This window comes from Macrobrachium nipponense, chromosome 15, assembly GCF_015104395.2.
Source record: "Macrobrachium nipponense isolate FS-2020 chromosome 15, ASM1510439v2, whole genome shotgun sequence".
Lineage (NCBI taxonomy): Eukaryota > Metazoa > Arthropoda > Malacostraca > Decapoda > Palaemonidae > Macrobrachium > Macrobrachium nipponense.
The window spans coordinates 90,228,527-90,251,026 of record NC_087208.1 but is presented as its reverse complement, the minus strand read 5'-3'; positions in this window follow the sequence as shown (position 1 = coordinate 90,251,026).

Below are 22,500 nucleotides of genomic sequence, written 5' to 3'. Positions count from 1 at the left end.
CATGAAAATTATATTGCTAACTCTCTCTTCGCTCAACTCTCTCTCTCTCTCGTTTCCCCTTCCTCTCCTCCTCCTCTCTCTCTCTCTAAGGTTTGAGATTTATCTAGGCGAGTCTCTTGAATGCATAAGGGTTCTCACTAGCCAGGAGGGAAGTTTAACTTTAGTTTGACTTTGGAGATTAGTTAAACTTAAGTTTAATTTACCTTCTAAACAATATAACAATACCTTAAAGCCAGTTAAAATCTAACAGAAAAATTGTCTTTAATGTCTTCAAGATATATTAAAAGTCAGCCCATCTGAATTTGGCAAGACACTGTACGAGAAATTTAAAACGGAATAACTCTTTCCGTTTAAAAAAGTAAAAAGAGTTATGGAAGATCAATCAGTCCCACTAGGTAAGTTAAGTATATCTTAGGTTTACCAGACCACTGAGCTGATTAACAGCTCTCCCGGAGGATTTTATTCTTTTTACGTGGCTAGGAACCAATTGGATTTTCAGCAACGGGACCTACAGCTTATTGTGGGATCCGAACCCCATTAAATGGAGAAATTGATATCTATTCACCAGAAATAAATTCCTCTGGTTCCACGCTGGCGGGCGTGGGAAGCGATCTATGCTACCAGCCAGATTGATAGTCGAGTATGGAACCTACTCGACCAGTGAGGAACTCCCACTAGGTAAGGGTTACGTATAATGATATCTGTCTGACGATTACTCTTACAATCAATCTTTATAATGATTTTCAGAAGTGGTTTTCCTAGAAGTTATGCAAATGATGCAAAGTGGCCGGTTCTGCCTTTTTTACAGTGAGGCGTTCATGTAACAACCCAGTGGTTCTCTACCTTTTTTTTGGACCATGCACCCTTTCACCATATTCAAAATATCATTCCAGCCCCCTTTTTTAAAGTTGTCTTGTCTCAAAGGCGCATTCTAAATAATATGCATCAAAATACTAACACAGACAAACAGGCTACAGGAGAGAAAGCCCAGCGTGACCTCTCAGTCGTGCAAACCGATGCACGCTACGGTATGTGTAGTCTGACAAACAGACTGACAGAGAAGCAAACAGAATATGTAGGTCAAATTATGAATCCGAAGGAAATTGCTTGTCAGCAACTCCATTGTTATCAATTTATGAAGATTCTAATCACAAAGCCTCTTCTCAGTGCATCACGAAGAACTTTATATTAACCATAAATCACCACATCGATGATTATCTTTGACGTTGTTGGCGGTGGTTACCTCCTCCTCCTCTCGCCCTCCTACCTCAACCCTCCTCCATCTTTCGGTGGGAGGCGCTTAAAATGATCGAGGATTCCGAGACTTAAAAAGCCGGATTGTGAAATTCAGTTGACACTCGGAAACTGGCCCCGGTACCTAAAGCTTCCTCAACGTCCGTTTTCTGGAACACTTCTGGAATGGGAATTGTTGTGAGTAGGAATTTCATCCTCATTTTCTTGATTATTCTTTCCAATGTCATTCTATTTTTTTTGTCCTGTTATTTTGAATCATATTTTCTGTAGTTATTGGACAATTTTTTGTTTTTCGACAATTATTGAGATGGCAGTAACTCTACCTGCTCTAAACTGAGAATTAAATAGTTTTTCTATATTTTAAAGGAAAGAGGGATAAGAATAAGATGAATACAATTGTTTCACTAATAATCCATTTCAACTGGTAAATCAAGAATGACACCCTGTACAGAATCCTTCCTCAATTTTAAGAGAATTGAATTTATAAAAATAAATTTACCATGTCCAAACCTCTTCAAAATGAAAAGCATACTATTTTGAAGAGATGATACCAATTTTTTCCTTTGTTTTGGAAAGGGTACCTCTACTGTAACTCAAAATGCATAACTGTATGGGACATCAAACCGCCAATGTATATGCAAGCTTCATCTTTTCATTCTGGCCAAATTTGCAATTGAAAACGGTCTCTGGAATATAAACTTGGATTAGCTGCACCGGCGAAGGATTAAATGCTGATCCTGGAGGATTTGCTCGCAATTGCCCGAGAGCCATGGGGGCCTGCCTGTACATCTCCTCCTGCAGGATTTAGCTGCTTTTAAACTATGTGGATAAACTCTCTCTCTCTCTCTCCTTTTGTATTTTGGCTTTGTCTTCTTATTTGATAATTTGAACAGAAAAACATTCTATATAGCTTACTTTTCCCAAATAAAGTCATGGGCTGGAAATTAATGACAATAGTAATAAGAATATTCATGATTAAAAATAAGAATAATGATGACAGTTGTGTAAAACGACGTAGTAATGAGCAATAATTTATAATTGTTGTCCTTCTTAAAATCCAAACAGCTTCAAAATAAATTTTTAATACCTTCTTTAATGAAATACATGTATCAGAGATGAAAATGTGGAAGACCGGAAGTAAACAGAATTTTTCAAGTTTCAACGAGTTTATGTATCATTTACGCGTTTCTTACACTGGAGTAAGCTGCACATAACGTTTTTCATCCTCAGTTATTTGATTTTATATTTCATTAAGCCTTTTCTGGCATAAAGTTTTTTTCTCGCGAAGTTGTGCTTTTATTTTCTGTTCCTGTTTTTCTGGTTGTCTGTTTTTTTATTTATGTATTTATTTGTTTTTACTCAAACTTGGCATTGAAACTTTCCTACACTTTAAGATAAGCTCATTCTCAAGAGGTCAAAGGCTAAAATATATTTTCATAAGCACAAATTATTCTACTTTTTGTGGTTATCATCGAGGCTTAAATTCCGGACCCATCGGCCGCTGCACTAATAATGTATTACGAAGTTTTCAGGTGCCGGATTGAAGAAATCGGGATTCACTTACACCACACTTACATCATATTCCAGATGGAGCGTTTGTTTGCTGCTATGTTGGTTATCTTAGCGATAATCCGGCATTCGTTTTCTGATCAGCACCCATTTAGGCCACCTGGAAGCCCAAGTCCAGCGAGAGAAATCCATCACACGTCCTATACCTCCAAAGAGAACTCGAACTTCCCAGAAGTTCGGAATCTACGAAGTTCTATAGCCGAAGAGGCACTGACAGATGGTGAAAGGAAACCTCATCAAGAGTTCACATCCAATGAATATTTCTCTACGAAATACACCGAGATTTCCGAAATGGAAAGCCAGGTACAGTGACCCAGGAAAGTGATTTTTACTCTACATTAAGTTCTGAAATAAATTTATCCAGTCTACCTATCCACCTGATATAGGAAAGGTAATCATTCAGAGTTATTATTTTTTGAGTGGACACACTCGCACCCACCAAACTTTCGTGACTCTTGAACAATTCCAGAAATTTCCAATATCAGGATCAGGAAGTGTTTATATCACAAATCCCGAATTCCAGATGCCACTAGACTTCCTCGTTGGACGAATGGGTACCGTGCTCGCCTACCGATTCGGTAGTCCGAAGTTCGATTCTCCGCTCTGCTAACATGGAATCAGAGGAATTTATTTCTGGTGATTAGACATTCATATCTCGATATAATGTGTTTCGGATCCCACAATAAGCTGAAGGTCCCGTTGCTAGGTAGCCAATTGGTTTCTAGCCACGTAAAGATATCTGATCCTTCGGCCAGCCTTAAGGGGACTTTAAATTAGCTCAGTGGTCTGGTTAAACTTAAGATATGCTTACTTAATTCCAGATGCCACTAGAAGAACCTACCGTGGCAGTTGGCCGTGGGATTCTCCACAGATTGCACAGTAGAGTTTTGACCTCAACTGTGACGACAAACACGACCGTCACTAAATTCTTCACCTGTACGACAGCGGAGCCGAGTGTCATACCAACGTGCACGTACAACGCCAGGTCTTTGGGGGAGCCGTCATTTCAACAGCCAATGTGAGTTTCAGATATAATATTTTCTTTGAAACTCTAGAGGAAGGGGATTTTTTTGTTTTTTTTTTTAAATGAATGATCAGGTAAACATGAAAAAAGTAAAAATGGTGACGAAGTGACTTCGCCGCAATCGAGTTTTCTGTACAGCGTATAATGTTGTAGGAAACTTTCAGCCACGGGCCATGAAACTCAGCCGCGGCCAACGAAAGTTAAAGCCACGGCCCGGCGGTGGCCTGTGCTGTTCGGACCTATAACGGTGCCAGACGCACGATCGTGACTTAATCTAACCTCAAGTAAAAGGAAAACTAATGAGGCTAGAGGGCTGCAATTTGGTGTGCTTGATGATTGGAGGGTGGATGATCAACATAGCAATTTGTAGCCCTCTAGCCTCTGTAGTTTTTAATACCTGAGGGCGGATAGAAAAAGCGTGGACGGGCAGACAAATAGCCACTCAGTCGTTTTCTTTTACAGAAAACTAAAACTGAGTGATAATATGTACCTACATGTGTACATATTGAATCCTTATTTACATATTCCACATGCATTTCTTCGAGAGACTTAGGGTCCCTATACATGAACGATTGTATGAACGATTGTCTGTATTGTTCGCAAAAACATTGTGTATGGGCTTGTCTGAGTGCAAAAGTGAGAGGAATTTCGTGGTCTGAACGATCTTAGCGGGAATCTGTCACGACCAGGTCGCTGGCTTGCTATGTCTGTCATACACAGGTCGTTCAATGTATGTATTTGTCTGTCGATATAACGCTATCGCGCACGTCTCTTCTAGAGATTATGCCATGTCTTCCCGAGGCAAAATCTTTGTTCAGACTGAAATCTGTGCGGAGATCGTTCATACTGTCTGATTAATCAGTGTGTGCGTGCTTGTGTTGATAACGAGAGTCGTTCAGTGTGTGTAGCCCTTTAAAGATAGGTCTTTGGAATTCATTATTCAGCTCTTCATTTTTTTTATTAAGTTTAAAGCCAAAATATTTAACACCATCATCATCAACGATCATGATAATGACAAGATATCTGACCAGACGACCAGAAGGGCACCACCTCTAACGTCTTTGCATAGCAACATGATCTCAGGAAAAAACAACGACATTCTACCAAAGTTCGACGACTGTGAAACCGTGAGGGCAGACAAAGTTATAACGAAAAAATAAGTAGACAAACGGACAGACAGAATATGATTATGTGGATTTTGTCAGCCCGTAAAACCCATGAAAGAAGTAGCACGCAGTACATTTTAGGAGGCTCTGTCAAAGAGATGTCTTTAAGGTACAGTATCAGAATTTGCTTATTCTTTAAATGTGAAGTTTATATCAGAAACTGAAGTGAATTTAAATAAAAATTGAAAATGTTTTTTGAGACGGGAAGTTAACTAGAATTCGTATAGGCTGATAATTTCGATCAGTAATGTGAAATTTCTAAATTCTAAAGAGGAGATGATAACCTAAAGAAAATAATATAAGTCAGTCCCCGCTTACGACGGAGGTTCCGTTCTTGAGAAGCGTTGTAAGCCGAAAATCTTCATAAGCCGGAAAATCGTCTAGAATCCTAAGAAAACCTTAGGTGCATTATAAACTATGTAAACTGCATTTTTATTGCATTTTTCACCAAAAAAACCTTCAAATATTGATTATTTTGCATTTTTGGAGTCATATTTCTTCTGTTAGATCGGCGATGTAAGGGTTGTATCCCTAGAACACTGGAACATGCGTCATAAGCCTGGAAATAGTTTCTGATGAACATGACTGAAAAACGTCGTAACCTCGGGACGTCGTGAGTTTACTTTATGAAGGAAACAGAGGAAACAGTTTAAACAAATCAGAGACCTTGATCTAAAATTGCATAGGAAGCTGGTTAATCCAGAGGGGAGACTATTAAATCACAAGGGCAGCAATTTTCCACTACAAAAGAAACCGAGATGAAGTCTGAAATGAATCCTTTTGGAGGTCATTTAAGTCAGCTTCCCCGTAAGATTTCCTAGGGCGTCTTTTTAACTCCAGTCTTATATTGATTTAGCAAAGACCTATAGAATCTATTAAGAAGTTCTCTTATACGTCATGTATATACACACTGAAAGGATTTCCTAAGCGTACTTACATTATTTTGGGGCAGATTACTCCTTGGCTTGTATTATCCCTTTGATAATGGTAAGGTGGGTTAGGGAAACCGATATTAAATCATATTTGTGTTACGATTTAACGCAAAGTAGAAAATTCTGTATAGGAAATCTGTATCCAGTGAGGTGGTAATTTGTATTATTGCTATTCAAATGATTCTCTCTGTGAAGTCTGAGCTTCATAGATTTACCTCTCTCTCTCTCTCTCTCTCTCTCTCTCTCTCTCTCTCTCTCTCTCTCTCTCTCTCTCTGTCGGTTTCTTGATCGATCGCTCTATCTCGAACTAAGTAATCATCAGAGAGAGGTATAGAAAGAGAAATTAATACCTATTTCATATCGGATCTCTTCATCCCAATTCATAATTGAAGTAATGCTGATGACATCGTCCTCAATTCTGACGGGATGGTGGAGATCTTTGCGTCAGATTGGCGGCAATGGAGAAGTACTCACAAATAAGTACTCTTTACATCGTCGGTCAGGGTCCGTATGTATATAATTATGTAGTAGAAATGCAAGAACAATTTATAATTTTCTCTGTTTTTTTTTTTTGCCGTTTCTTGCTTTTATATTATATGACATAACCATCTAAAAGTACCAGTTGGGCTCATTTCAATACTGTATAACTTTACTCATTCACTTTTAACCAACCCAGACTTCAAGGCGACATTTCTCCTCGAGGGTTTCAAGACTAAACTGTCTTTAGTATGCATTCACCTTCCTGAGTGCTGCCACACGAGCCATTTACAACCAAATTTGATTTCCCTCCTACGGATAATGACAGCTTCAAGAGCTTCGATGGTAGAATTCTAGAAAGTTCTTTCTATTATCTAAGGTGTGGGTTGCTTTCCCTGGGCTGGGATCATTTTAGCATTTTTTTTAAAAAGAAACTATCCTTGATGAACGAAAAATTATTAAATATTCTGCCTCTCTGTCCTAACAATTTTCACGCATGCTGAAAACTTAGTTCCGGCGCTTGTGTAAGTCCTCAGAGCTAGTTGTCTGCCTTCTGATTTTCAATTAAGCACTCTTGATAATCTTTCAGACATTTTGGTATTAATCCGGAAACTTGCATAAACGTTGATGCGAGTCCTAACTTAAAAATTATTCGAGTGTTAACTTTCACCTAACTAACCACGATGCACCCAATCTCTAAACTTAAGACAAATAGCAGTGTTTTGTTGCTCTTGGTATGTTTCGAATTAGCTTTAGACTTTCCTGTCTGGTATTCCACACTATAAAGTTGGAAAATAATTTTTGTATTTACCACTAATAGTACTAAATACGGAAATTTATTTTGATGGCTTTTCACTTAAAAGTTAAAAATGATACTGTTGCCTTAACTCTCTGCTTTCTAAAAGACCCATAGATTAACTGTGGCAATTCTGAAAACACACGCTCCGTTGTACGGCATGTTCTCGCCAAAGAGGTCCAAAGACGGGAAACTCTTGGCCATTCTGCCTTGGCCATTATGTGTAAGGATCCTAAGGCCTCTCCCTAAGGCAGTAATGTAATAGAAATATTTGTGTGTATGCAAATATGAAGAAAATATATAGCAGGCTTTCAGTATTGTATTAACACATGGACAGGACTGGATAAATTTTCTTAACCAATTTTATTCTTATGTTTTCATCGCATTAGGATTGACTAAAATAAGTTCAAATGTCATCGATGAGTTTTTCTTTTGTAAGGATGGCATGATCTGCAAATTTTTAAAATAATTAAGAGCCTAATTTAAACTAAATCATTAATAATAATAATCAAAATAGCAGTAAAAGTTACAGAGATATTGATGACTACACCGAGGCAAACTTAAAAGTTTCACCGTTCATTTCAGAGAGTCGTCTATATACCATCCAGACTCATACAAAGAATCCCACAGCAACGTGAATCTCCTCGAAACATCCTTTAAGGGTCATGATTTCCAGGAAATACAAGTGAGACATCCCACAGGCCGTTTCCTGATCACAATCCACCATTCAAAAATCTTCACCAGCACTTACGTCAACACCATTACCCACATCAACTATGCCTCCACAGTCTCTATTATTTACAGGGGTTGCAAACCCTCCGATGCAGTCGATGCCCCAATTTGTGGAGCGCCCCATTATCCACCTTGTTACTACGGGTACCATGGCCACTACAATTACTACACTTACTACTGTAATCCTAATGCCTACACCTACCAAGGTCCTCATGGGTATTACTGTGCCGACGGAGACCACTGTGGTAAAGACCCAACAGATCCAGCAGCGCAAATTGCTGATCCTCCTACCTTTGAGCCAAGTCCCGTGATTGCTGTTGCAAGACTAGATCTTCCAGCGAGAAAAAGCAATGCTAGTGTGAACGAGCTAACTGCAGTCAACAGAAGAGTAGTCGGAAATGTAATATCCCAGTATCCATGGATTCCAGGACATACTAACCACCCTGCAAACGTTGGTTCTCAGGATTTTTCAGAAATTGTCGTGGGAAGCTCAGGTTTGCCTGTTACAAGTCAGGTTAAAACTTCACCATTAGTGGGTTCAGCTTCAGTTCCCACCAATAAGATTCTTGGTTCAACAACAATCCCAGACGGTTCTGGGCCAACTGCTGGTGTTGTTCCTGAGCATGAGAGAAGAGGCTCTGGAAACTAGCAAGAGCCAGTAAAGGAGAGACGGAAGTCAGTGTAAACAAAAACAAAACAAAGCAAAACGTGTTGACAATACAAATGTAAATAAATGTTGTTTCCGTTTTCTGATTGTCCAACTTTTCTGGCCTTTTTCACTTCAAGAGATAGGTTTGTTGTTTCCTTTATGGTCAGTCTCAAATTTTTTTTCGCACTTTATCCTGCGCTTCTTCATGCCTGTCTAAGGAAGTGGATTGGAATGCCCAATTCACTTGCCTATGAATAAAAAAAATACTGATATGAGCTAGTGGTATAAGTAGTGTAACATCTGTGAACGCAAAAATGAATACAAATGAGGACGAAAGGGCAACGAACTTAACTTGTCGGTGCTGTGAATCCCAAGTGGTTGTGCCACAATGACAGTTTTCAAAATATATAACCTCAATGACCCTTTACTGGAAGCTCCACTAATCTGTTCGACTTGCTGTAACGTTACATATAATTTTCATCTTGCAAAATTAATGGTAAAAAACAATGCCCAAATTTATTACTCGTGTTTATTTCAACTTTCTGGCCACTTATATTCTATTAGCACCATAATTTGAACAGCGGGGGAAAAAAAGATATGAAGCAGGAATACTTGTAGTGCTCTAAAGCAGGTTGATGTCATATTATGACCATATCATGCTGCCGTGAAAGACTTCTTTATGGCATCTTGAAAATCTGTAGATTCATTATATTATATACACATTGCATATTCTATATATATATATATATATATTTATATATATATATATATATATATATATATATATATATATAGATATTATCACATCGAACCGTGATCCATTTATATATCAATTCAAGCTACAAATGTCCTTTAATATCTAAATTCACTTTACCTCCCAATTGATATATTCATATATGTACCGAAGGGGAATTTTTAAGTTGATAATAATTTCATCCCCCCATGGGATCGAACCACCGTCCAAGTGGACGGGACGAAATCAGGAGTCAGGACGGTTATCCAACACCAACAACTGTTTGGTGATTGGATTAGCGCACTGCGTCCGTTTGTCCCCTCACTTGGACGGTGACTGGACGGGGACGAAATCAGGACAGTCAGTGACGCATCCAATCAGCCAACAATCTGTTGGCTGATTGGATAGCGTCACTGACTGTCTGATTTAGTCCCCGTCCCAATTGGACGGTGGTACTGGACGGGGACGAAATTCAGGACAGTCAGTGGACGCTATCCAATCAGGCCAAAACAAATCGTGGCTGATTGGATAGCGTCACTGACTGTCCTGATTTCGTCCCCGTCCACTTGGACGGTGGTTCGATCCCATGGGGGGACGAAATTATTATCAACTAAAAAATTCCCCTTCGGTACATATATGAAAATATATCATTTGGGAGGTAAAGTGAATTTAGATATTAAAGGACATTTGTAGCTTGAATTGATATATATATATATATATATATATATATATATATATATATATATATATATATATATATATATATGTGTGTGTGTGTGTGTGTGTGTGTGTGTGTGTGTGTGTGTGTTTGTATGTGTGTAATACGCATGGATCTAAAGATTGAGTAGATGTCTTAAAGAAGTCTTTCACGGTAGCATGATATGGTCATTATGACATCAGTCTGGTTCAGAGCACTACAAGCATATTTCTTTTTTGAAAGTGCAGCATATTTCCCCGCTGTTCGAAGAGATTCCTTGTATCTTTCGCAAAGTACGTAGATCACACTCAATGTGGGCATAAGTGCCAGACGCACGATCACGTATAAACTTAAACTTGAATAAAATCAAATCTACCGAGGCTAGAGGGCTGCAATTTGGTATGTTTGATGATTGGAGGTTCGATACCAATTTCAGACCTCTATCCTCAGTAGTCTTCAAGATCTGAGAGCGGCAGAACAAGTGCGGACGGACAGACAAAAACACCACAATAGTTTTCTTTTACAGATAACTAATAAAATGAACAACTAAAATTAATGTTTTCCATTTTATTACAGACGTCAAAAATGTTAGGATATTTAATATTTCAAAATTGAGGGGAGCCTGAGGCTTTTTGAAAGGCAAAATTTCATCATTTTTCATCTTCAAGGTTTGATGAGGAGAGTTTGAATATCAGAAAATCCCTTTTTGATGGTGTTTTGTCTATTGTACTTTTGCTTCCCTTTATATATGTATATAATTATATATATCCTATATATATATATATTATATCTATATCTATCTATCTATCATATCTATCTATCTATCTATATCTATATATATATATATATATATATATATATATATATATATATATATTGTTACGAAGGGCCAAGTATCTGGTTACTACACTTACCATTCATTTAATGTTACCTCACAAAAGCCAGACACCTGAACCCTCATAACACGTTTAAACGACTGAATACTCTAAAGGCAACAGTGTTCCCTTAACGCTTACCAGTATTGCAGAAAATCAGACTAAGTTCATCAAAACAGGTGTGAGGTAATCTTGTAAGTAATTAATCAAAGGGCATCACTCCATCAACAACTATAAAAATTTAAGTATTTCCCTTATTTCAAAAGTCTAAGTACTTCCATGGTTCTAAGTCACTTCAAGTAAATTGAAGGAAAGCAAATCAATTATCACTCTATGTTTCTACCTATCATCAATATAATCATAATCATATATACTGGAATACAAATAAAAACACTTATAAAAATTTTAAATACAAAAATTTATTATTAAATTCAAAATTTATAAGTGAAATTCACAATATCAGGGAAAATTACTGTTACTTGAAAACAAAGTAAAGTTTAATTAATTCTTGAATCAAATTAAGTAAAATTAAATCAAAATTAATTTATCACAAAATTCAAGAAAATTAATTCAATCAAAATTCAAAAGTGTTAGGTAATAATTGAAAATTTGAAATTAATTCACAAGTGCTAAACAACAATAAATCTTGAAAAGAATTCTCAGTAAATGCAAATTAATTCACAAGTGTTAAATTTAATCAAATGTGCAATGATTAAGCAATGAAAATAACTAAGTCAATTAAATTGTGAATGCACATGAAAATATAAAATAAAAAGACACACTTCAATAAGAAAATTAAATAGTGCACAAACAATGGAACAAACACAAACACACAAAAAAATCAGTAATGTGTAAGTGTAAATCTTTTTCACTCAAAACACTGTAACCAACAGTTTTTACCAAACCTTCACAACCATCTGTTATTAGTTAACCACAGTTCCTATCAATTATTAGTTAACCACACTCCCTATCCATTATTAGTTAAACACAATTCCTATCCGTTATTAGTTGCAACTAATAAAAATATAACACTTTACCTTTTTGGTATACCAACTTCTTTCTCTGCTGCAGTCTTGTCTTACACAATTTCACAAAAACCAGGCGCCGTTACGAAATGATGTTTGTTCAGATTCCACAAAAGAAATTAAATAACACTAAATAAACTCTAAGAAATATCAAATATGAAATTCTCACAAGTTACGAGTGACCAATTTACGTTACGTTAATATAATCTCAAGGATGTCGAGTCAGAGAGAGAGAGAGAGAGAGAGCAAGAGAGAGAGAGATCTGACTGCCTCGAGGTCTCAAGATAGAATGAAATCTCTTCCTTTACAGAAAAGCTGGACAGGGCAGATATGATACAAAACGTTCTTGTCACGAATGCTTCCAGTAGCTTCGAAAATCTGACGCAATCTTCATAAAGAAATGTGCAATTCCCACGTGGGACTTGACAAAGACATACGCGTACGAGTCCAGTCTGTTAAAAAAAAGAAAGACATACTCTACTCGATCGAAACGGAGGCTGAGCGACAATTAAGATTGACATGTTTTGATAACAACGCAAGACTCAATTCTCTCGCTATCAAATGCGTTGACAGATTTAGGAAAGCAAACGGATCTCGCAGACCCTCCAATCTTAAAGTGTTGACATAAAAGTTAAACATTCGTAGTTTCGAAAAGACAAATAATCTCTCTCTTTTTACATTCTACGTTAATATTATTATTTTACAACATGTAATGCGAAATCTGAACACAAATTTTAAAACATCCTATTCTAAGCTATCTAGGAATCTGAAAAAATGTTGCACAATCTTACATGACATTTCAAAGAGGGGAAACATGCATTTTGAAAGTAGTAATATAATAATATAATTATAATATTATAGATATATATATTAATTATATATTTAATATAATAAATTAATATAATATATAAATTATATATATATATAATATAATATATTATATATATATATATTATATATATATTATATTATTATATATATATTATTATATTATATATATGAATATATAAATATATATATATTATATATATATTATATATATATATAATATTATTATAATATATATATATATATATATATAATATATATATATAATATATATTGTAAATATATATAAATATAATATATATTATATTATAATATATAAATATAATATATATTATATATAATATATTTATTATTATTATAATATATATTCTAATCTATCCTTAATAAATTATTATATTATATATAATATTTATTATTATATATATAATATTAATATATATTATATATACATATATAGATATATTATCCTATCTATCTATCTATCTATATATATATATATATATTATATATATATATATATATATCTATATATATATAATATATATATATATATATATATCTATCTATCTATCTATCTATATATATAATATATATATATATATATATATATATATATATATATATAGATATATATATATATATACTATATATATATATATATATATGTATATTATATATATATTATATATCTATATTATATATATATATATATATATATATATATATATACATATATATATATATATATATTATATATATATATATATATATATATATATATATATAGTGTGTGTGTTTTTTACTGTAATGCAATAGTATAATATGGAGATAAAAGGCCCATAAAGCATTAGTTGAATGATGCAACCATATATTTCGAGCACTTTCTTCTGTGCTCTTGATCACTGTTAAAATATGGACATAGGATCTCTTACAAGAGTTTATATACAAGCATATGTAACCCAGAGCATAGTTTATGAAAAGAGAATAGATAAATCGAGCCACAATTGAATACAGTACCACGACCTGAATTGTGAGGAATGCAAATCTTACAAAACAAACAACATCCTTGAGAATGAATATCAAAATGAAGCATCATAAACATATATGGAAAGAAAAATTCACCGGAGAGCCTTTTGGTAGACTATATTCTTTGTTTTTCCCTCCGGTGGCAAAATGAACAGGCGTTCCGGAGAGCCCACTCTTGACCACGCCACATAAAGCTGCCTGTGAGAAAAGCAAGGTTGCTCCAAGTTGATGCCAGCCACTCTGAGAGACCGTCCCTGGGCTCTATTGATTGTCATGGCAAAAGCCAACCTGAATGGGAACTGAAGGCGCTTGAAAATGAAATGGAAAAGAAAGAAAAGAGAAAGCTCCTTCCTCTGACTCTCTTTCTGTCCCCAGCCATCACTGTCTCTTCCACACTTTCTTCTCACTAATACCAACTCTCTGTCTCTCTGTCTCCAAACAACCGCTCTTTTCTGTTGTCTGTCTGTCTCTCCCTCTCTCACTTTTTCCATCTTTCTCCTACCTAACACCCCCTCAACTCCCTCTCTCTCTCTTCCTTTCCCTCTCGCTCGTTTCTCTTACTCTTTCTCTCTCTCTGTTTTCCTCTCCCTCTCGTTCCTTTCTCTTACTCTCTCTTTGTCCAACAATCACTGTCTCTTACCCTCTCTCTTCTCAGTAATACCAACTGTGTCTGTCTGTCTATCTGTCTGTCTTTTTTCCTCTTTCTTCTCCCTAACACTCCGCCTACTCTCTCTCACTTTCTCTCCCTCTCATTTTCTCTCTCTGCCAACCCCCTTATAAAACCACCCTCTTTGATGTCATTGATGTTTACCATATAGTATTCTTTTCTAAATGATAAGTCATATGTATACAGAAATGTGTAAAGTCTACGGGCATAGCCAGCCCCGTTTCACGGGCAGAACCAGCTCTGTTTCAGGGAATCCCTTCTCACCCTTTGGAGGGGGGGAAGTAGAAATTTTGGGAGCCCGGGCTCCCGAACGTAGGTCACGACCTTCCTGGGTTGGAAACCCATCTCCGCTCCGAATCTCAGTCCCGTCAGACCGACGGCCCGGGCACCCATACCAATCATACATACATACATATACACACATTACCAAATATATAATATATATATAATATATATTTTAAGTTCACTTAAAAGTAATCTGTAAAAGATTCCTTTATGTCAATTGAATGATGATCTTCAGCTAATGCAGAAGAAAGGTCAAGGATGAAGAGAGAGAGAGAGAGAGAGAGAGAGAGAGAGAGAGAAGAGAGAGAGAAGAACTGGCTGTCGTAAAAGTGATTAACATAATTCCCCAGAGTATGGGATTGAAGGATTTAGTTTAATGATGGAACTAATTAGAAGTGTAACGCCTGAAACCGCTGTATAATTTAATCCGGCTTCCTCTTCTCAAAACAGAGAACTGGGAAGATGAAAAATGATGAAATGTTGCCTTTATTAAAGCCTTTGGAGGCTCCCCTCAGTTTGGAGATATAAAATACACAAACATTTCTGATGTCTGTAATAAAATGGACCAGTAATTAGGAAAAAATTAATTTTTGTTGTTCAATATTAATAGTTTTCTGTAAAAGAAAGCTTCTGAGATGACTGTCTGTCCGTCCGCACTTTTTCTGCCGCCCTCAGATCATAAAGACTAATAAGGGTAGAGGGCTGCTAATTGGTGCGTAGATCATCCAACCTCCAATCATCAAACATACCAAATTGTAGCCCTCTAGCCTCGGTAGATTTTATTTTATTTAAAGTTAAATTTAGCCACGATCGTTCGTCTGGCACCACCATAGGAGCCAGCAACACAGGACACATTGAGTGTGATCTATATTCATTGTGGAGGTTACAAGGAACCTCTTTTTCTGGAGGTTGAATGGGGCTTTGTATAGAACCCCAATTCATCTGGCGTACTCGTCTCCATCTAGTGGGAGGATGTTGCAGTCATGATCCAGGTGGTGGGATGGTTTACACTAAACCGGCCTTATGCCAGTACAGGCTCCTACCAAAAGTGTGGTAGCGTCTGAAAGCGAATCGGAGGCCTTGCGTGGTCTCCTGTACTCGGGACATCTAACCTCGACGAAAAGCTTCAGTTTCTTAAAATCTAACCATTAAATAATAATTTATTCCTATCTTTCTTCTATAATAGGCGTACATTTATTTTAAAAGTTTTTTTTTTTTTTTTTTTTTTATTCTGGTATTGCTAGAAAACACTCGTTTTATTGGAACAATTGCCTAAGCAGTTATGATTTGGACCATCTCTGGTTGGTCTCCTGTTGTCAATTTTTCATAAGTTTTATTTTGACAGAGATCCTTCACATTCTCAGTTGATCCCTGATCCTTTTAACCTGCCGAGAGTAACCAGATTTGCTGACCAATAGCACCAATGTGCCTCGCTGGAGAACTCTGTTCCTGATGTGCTTTATTCCTCGCACCGTCAGTGCACCTCATTCGGTGTAATGTAGGCATTACTTAAGGTTCTTTGCAGCGCCCCTTCAGCCCCTAGCTGCAACTACTTTCATTCCTTTTACTGCACCTCCGTTCATAAACTCTTCCATCTTACTGTCCACCCTCTCCTAAAAATGTTTCGTAGAGCAACTGCGAGGTTTTCCTCCTGTAACACCTTTCAAACCTTTTATTGCCAATTTCCGTTTCAGCGCTAAATGGCCTTAGTTGCCCCAGTGCTTGGCATAATGCCAAAAACCTATATAAATCAAATCAAATCAAATCAAATTATTCCTTGCACCGTTGGACTGTGGAAGAGTCTCCCTGAGTGAGGAAGTCGTTCTATTGAAACTCAAAAGTTCAAACGACGATGCAATGCATTGCTACCCTAATACTAATCTTGCATTTTGATACATTTTATTTATTTATTAATATACTTTTTATTTTTTAATAAGTGAAATCTCTTCTTTCTGTATTTACCCTTATCTCATCTTACTTCTTTCTAATGAAAACTATTTTCTTTGAAAGCTTGAATTTCATGTCAAGTGCCTCATATTGCACACACACACACACACACACACACACACACACACACACACACACACACTCATATATATATATATATATATATATATATATATATGATATATATTATATATATATATATATATATATATATATTATTATATATATATTTATATTTATATATATATTTATTTGTATATATATATATATATATATAAATATAAGATATATATTATATATATATATATATATATATATATATATACATGATGCAGTGCAGTACAAGATTTTTTTGCCATATTATGCAATGGAAAATTGAGTCGTAGTAATGACTGTAGTCGCTAAGAGTGTCAAATACAAGGGTTTTCTTATTAAGATGACTCTCTCTCTCTCTCTCTCTCTCTCTCTCTCTCTCATAATAGTCATGCAAAGAGCAAAAAGAACGCATCCCTTAATATCAATAACCATGAGAGAGAGAGAGAGAGAGAGAGAGAGAGAGAGAGGAGAGAGAGAGAGAGAGAGAGAGAGATTAATTATCAGTATTTTACCTCGGTTCATAGTGCAAAGAAAGCCTGATGACGTATCGAGAGTAACTTTCCTTCTTAGATTCTTTAGAATATTGTGACGCCAGATAACCTACAATCAATCAGTTACTCACTCATTAGGATTAATGATGTCGTCTGCTCTTTGCCCTTGATATCTTTTCTTTCAGAGGTTAAATAACATCAAAAGAAAATAGTTTCCATCAATTTTGAACATTACCCAACTGATCGCATCGCGGGCTCAAGGGAATCTGCTCTTCCTGCTTAGTGTGGAATGTGGAACGTAGTTCGTTACTGAAGCCGAAGTTTTATTATAAGCGAAGTAACGACTATGTAAATTAAATCGCAATTTCTCTTGCGAAAGATCTTTTTAATATCTCAAGAACAGAACTCTATTCCCCACATTAGTATTAGAAATCACAGTTTTCATTTTTAATCAATGGTAGGTTCCTTTAGCACCGTAAAAACTTCTTTAGACTTGTATTTCTACTGCTAAGTATTATTATTGCTGTGTTTTCATAAAAAAAATTCAGCATGAGTAAAGGAAAGTTAGTGTTTTTGCCTCAGCTCCTGGGAATATATAAACAACAATGTACTTCCAAAATACGTAGTTTATGAAGATCATAAAGATTGTTCCATTTCATGCCAAGAGGAGAAATGAAAACACGAATCACACCGCGATGCCATAAACCCAAGATTTCTTTGTGGTCTCAAAGAGCCTACATTCCTCCCACGGGAAATTAGTAGTTTTACTCTCTCTCTCTCTCTCTCTCTCTCTCTCTCTCTCTCTCTCTCTCTCTCAGCTGGGGATTTGACTTTGATTGCCTCTTTTTGGAAGAAACGTAATGGCGTACTTCCAGTGCAAAAGGCTTAAGTAAATATGCTGGAAGTGTTTTTTAGATTAAGCCTTTTGTTTACTGGACCAAAAAACTTAACACTCTTACTTAGATTCAAGTATAAAGAAAATCTATGAATTTAGCAGATATTTTTACATAAGAGCTGAACTGATTTTTTCCCGTCATGCTAGTGTAGCCACACGCAGCAAACGTTCAGGAAAGTCACATGAACAGAAATTTATCACTTCGGATTTCCATGTATCAAAAAAAAAAAAAAAAAAAAAAAAAAAAAAAAAAAAAAAAAAAAAAAAAAAAAAAAAAAAAAGAGAGAGAACACCTACCCACGAACTTTTCGAAGCACACTATTATAAATCTTTTTCGAAGGGGGAAACTCCAATAAAAGAAAGCTTAACTCTCCAAATGAACAGTTTTCGCTTGAAACCATTTTCAGCTGCAGAAATCCAGCGCTTGTAGCGCTTTCAGTTAGTATTTTATCATTAATGTAATGTCTTGGTTCGGCAAGAGAAAATAATTTACGGGTTGTTTAACGATTATCGTAGTATCATCTGCGAAGCATTAATTAATGGTATGAACGCGGTCGTGTCCGTGGAGTTGATTTTAGGTTTCTGTAAGAGAAAGCAATTGAGATGGCTATTTGTCTGTTCGTCATCAGATCTTGAATACTGCTGAGGCTAGAGTGTTGCAAATTGTTGATCATCCATCCTCCAATCATCAAACACACCAAATTGCATCCCTCTAGCCTCTGTAGTTTTGATTCTATTTAAGGTTAAAGTTAGCCATGCTCGTGCCAACAACATAGGCCACCAACGGGCCGTGGCTGACAGTTGTATACAGCATTTTTTTGCTGTACAGAAAACTCGACTGTAGCGAAGAAGCTTAGGCTCGTTTTTTACCTTTTTTTCAGAACCACCTCCTATAGGAAGATATTTATGTATTAATGTTTTTATTCCGTTTGTTTTCAGGCTGTTGGTCATCTCCTTAATTCTAATTTATTATTGTTTTTATCAGTTACCATCTAGATGTTTAACACGAAAAAAATAAATAGATACTTGTCTGTTTCCGGAAACTGAAGTTCAATTACAATTCTGACCTATATTCTGTAAAAGCCTCCAGTTAAATTCATTCAAATTCAAAAGCTTTCCATCGCTTCACTAAATGTTTTTGCTGTAACGAATAAAGGACAAAAGAGAAATCAAATGTAATATCCTCACATTTTCCAATTCAAATTATACACGACAAATTTCACTTGTATTTTTCTGATTTTAATTGGCACTGTCGGTAGATTTCGCTTTTTAATTTACACGGACATTTCTTGACGATTTAATGGAAAATATAAAAGTGTTCTTCACTTTAATAATTTAAGCCAAAAGCGAAAGGATAGTGAATAATGTGGAGAGAGTTGGAAGCCCGCCAATTTGTGACTTTTTATCTGATGGTCTGCACCAACACCCTTCCTTTTTCTTCAAATGTTTTCTTGATTCTTCCTACGAGATTTTAAAGCGTAATTTTTTTTGCTTTATCTGCTTGTAGGAGAGAGAGAGGGGAGATTTACCAACTTAAAAAGTTAATTTTTCCAACACTAATGAAATGCTTATCTACTTGCATATAAACAAATAAACATGTACATCCACACACAAGCATATTCATATATATATATATATTATTATAATATATATATATATAATATATATATATATATATATATATATATATATAAACTGGTTATACTAAGATAAGAAAAAGCTAGCACGGAAATGCTTTGGTGCTAGAAACTTGAAGCATAAAATATGCACCAGTGCATCTAATCTGTGTATGCGAGTTTCGTTCCGTTTAATATTAAGAAAAAATTCTCCAATGGAGTAGTATACACAAGCGATTGAACTGGAAAAAAAAAACTGATTCAATGAATATCGAATTGCCCACCAACGTTATTAATCTTATATGCCATGAGTAAATGAACTGTTAAATTATGCAGTAAGAATGCTTTTCATGTTTCAATGAAATAACACTTATTTTTCTCTTAGTGCGTAAGATATGAGTAATATATATATATTACCAGCGAAGGGCATCCCCACCCCCCCCCCGCCCCCCCCCCAACCCCCCCCCCCCCCCCCCCCCCCCCGGTATTTAATATTTGGTATGCGTTTAGCCATAGTGTTAGGCGAACTGGTAACCCTCAGTCTCTTCTCTCTCTCTCTCTCTCTCTCAAGCGATCACATGGCAAAAAAGCCCCCCCCCCCCCCCCTCCCCCCCCCCCTCTCTCTCTCTCTCTCTCTCCTCTCTCTCTCTCTCTCTCCATTCCATCAGGTCATCAAATCAGAGTCGGAGTTACAAGAAATATATACGTTTTATTCAAAGTAAATTACTTGTTGAATAATTCAAGTTCTTACAAGATAATTAATGGAATGATAATAGTTCAAGTCTCACAGACAACTAACTCAGATAACCCCCCGGTATTTAAATGTCTCAATCAGTAATTAGTCACACCAATTATCTCTTCTCCAAAATATTATAGTTCCTCTCACCAATTATCTCTTCTCCAAAATATTATAGTCCCCCTAGGACATTCGGTCCCCTCACTAGGACACTCGGCCCCATCACTAGAACCGCCTGTTTAAAAGACAGGAGAACACACTAGTGAGCACACACAATCATAAAGACAAAGTCAAAAGATTAAATGAAATGGAACGTCTTTACAAAATGTCAAACAGACAACAAGCCATCCCTTTGGCTAAAGTATGATAACACTTATCCATTACAGCTTGGAAAATTACTTAAACAAAAATACATTATGGAGCCATCCAGGCTCTTTCCCCAAAGGCAGCCGTCTCCTCCGTTCTGCCTAAAACCTGCCGTTATGAATAGACATAGTTCGTACACGTACACACGAATTCACACTCATCGCCAACGCCCCAATTAACTGGTCACAGCCAGTTTTCAAAGGCACCTTGAACAATAGCCTCACAACACTGATATGCTTAAGTAAGGAACTTTAACATCACACCACCCAAAAAGAGATGTCAGCATTCTTAGGTCGTCGCTTCGGACTCTGTCTCTATGGGAAGTTAAAAATAATCAGTCTGCACATCACATTATAATGGTACATTAAACGTATTATTAATCACAGCCCTCTTTTGTCTAACGTATATATATATATATATATATATATATATATATATATATATATATATATATATATATATATATATATATATATATATATATTATATATATATAAATATATATGTGTGTGAGTGTGTGTGTGTGTGTGCACACGAGGTTTGGGAATGTGTGCGTATGTATGCGTGTTACATACACGTTGTTATTGATTATGCAGTGCAATATTATATAACGGAAAAGCTCCTCAGCTGAGTCCTTTTATATGCTAAAAATATTAGGTTCAATTTTCCACAGAAAGTAAAATTATTCACTCTCTCTCTCTCTCTCTCTCTGATAATGATCACAGTAGAAGAACGAGAGGGAATTCAGCACTTGATTCTGGTGTCAATGAGAGAGAGAGAGAGAGAGAGAGAGAGAGAGAGAGAGAGAGAGAGAGAGAGATTAATTATGTCTGCCCTTCAGCTCGGAGTTCAAGGAAGGCCCCACCTACCTATTCATTCGTCTTCCCCCGAGACTCTTGATCGCGTAGTAAAAGTAACTTTTTTCCTACCCTCTTTAGGGTATTGTGACGCCAAATACCCTACAATCAATCAGTCAGTCCCTCATTAGGATTAATGATGTTGTCTACTCTTTAACCCTGGACATCTTTTGTTCCAGAAGTGAAAAACATTACGAGAAAATTGATGATTACATCACTTGGGAATATGAATTAATTGATCGCATAGCCGTTGAGAGGAGTTTGCTCCTTCTGCTTCATGTAGAGTATGAAAGGTTGTTCATGAATGGAGGCAGGTTTACGTAGGTTTACTTACGAGTGAAAGAAAATATTTGACGTACGAAGTGCTTGATTTTAATCGTGTAAAAGAGTGATTTTGAAGTTCAGGTCGATTGCGTCTTCTCTTTGGAAAGAGTTAATTCGTCCTCCAAGAACGACAGGAAATGTTTGAGGTTTGTTGGAACGAACGACCAAGACTGGCATTACGGTACGGTACGGTGCGGAGTACGGTACAGTACGGTTGATTTTTAGTCTATATGTACGGTAAGGAATTACGGTACGATACGATTCAGGTACGGAAAAAATGGGCAAAATTCCGTACCGTACCGTACCGTACTGTAGGCTGGGATGTATCACTAAGCAATTACTAATACTTATTTGGCCGCTTCAGTGACTGCACAAGTAGATCATTAGGGTACTAAACATTTCAGTTTGTAACATATCATATGTGTGTGTGTGTGTGT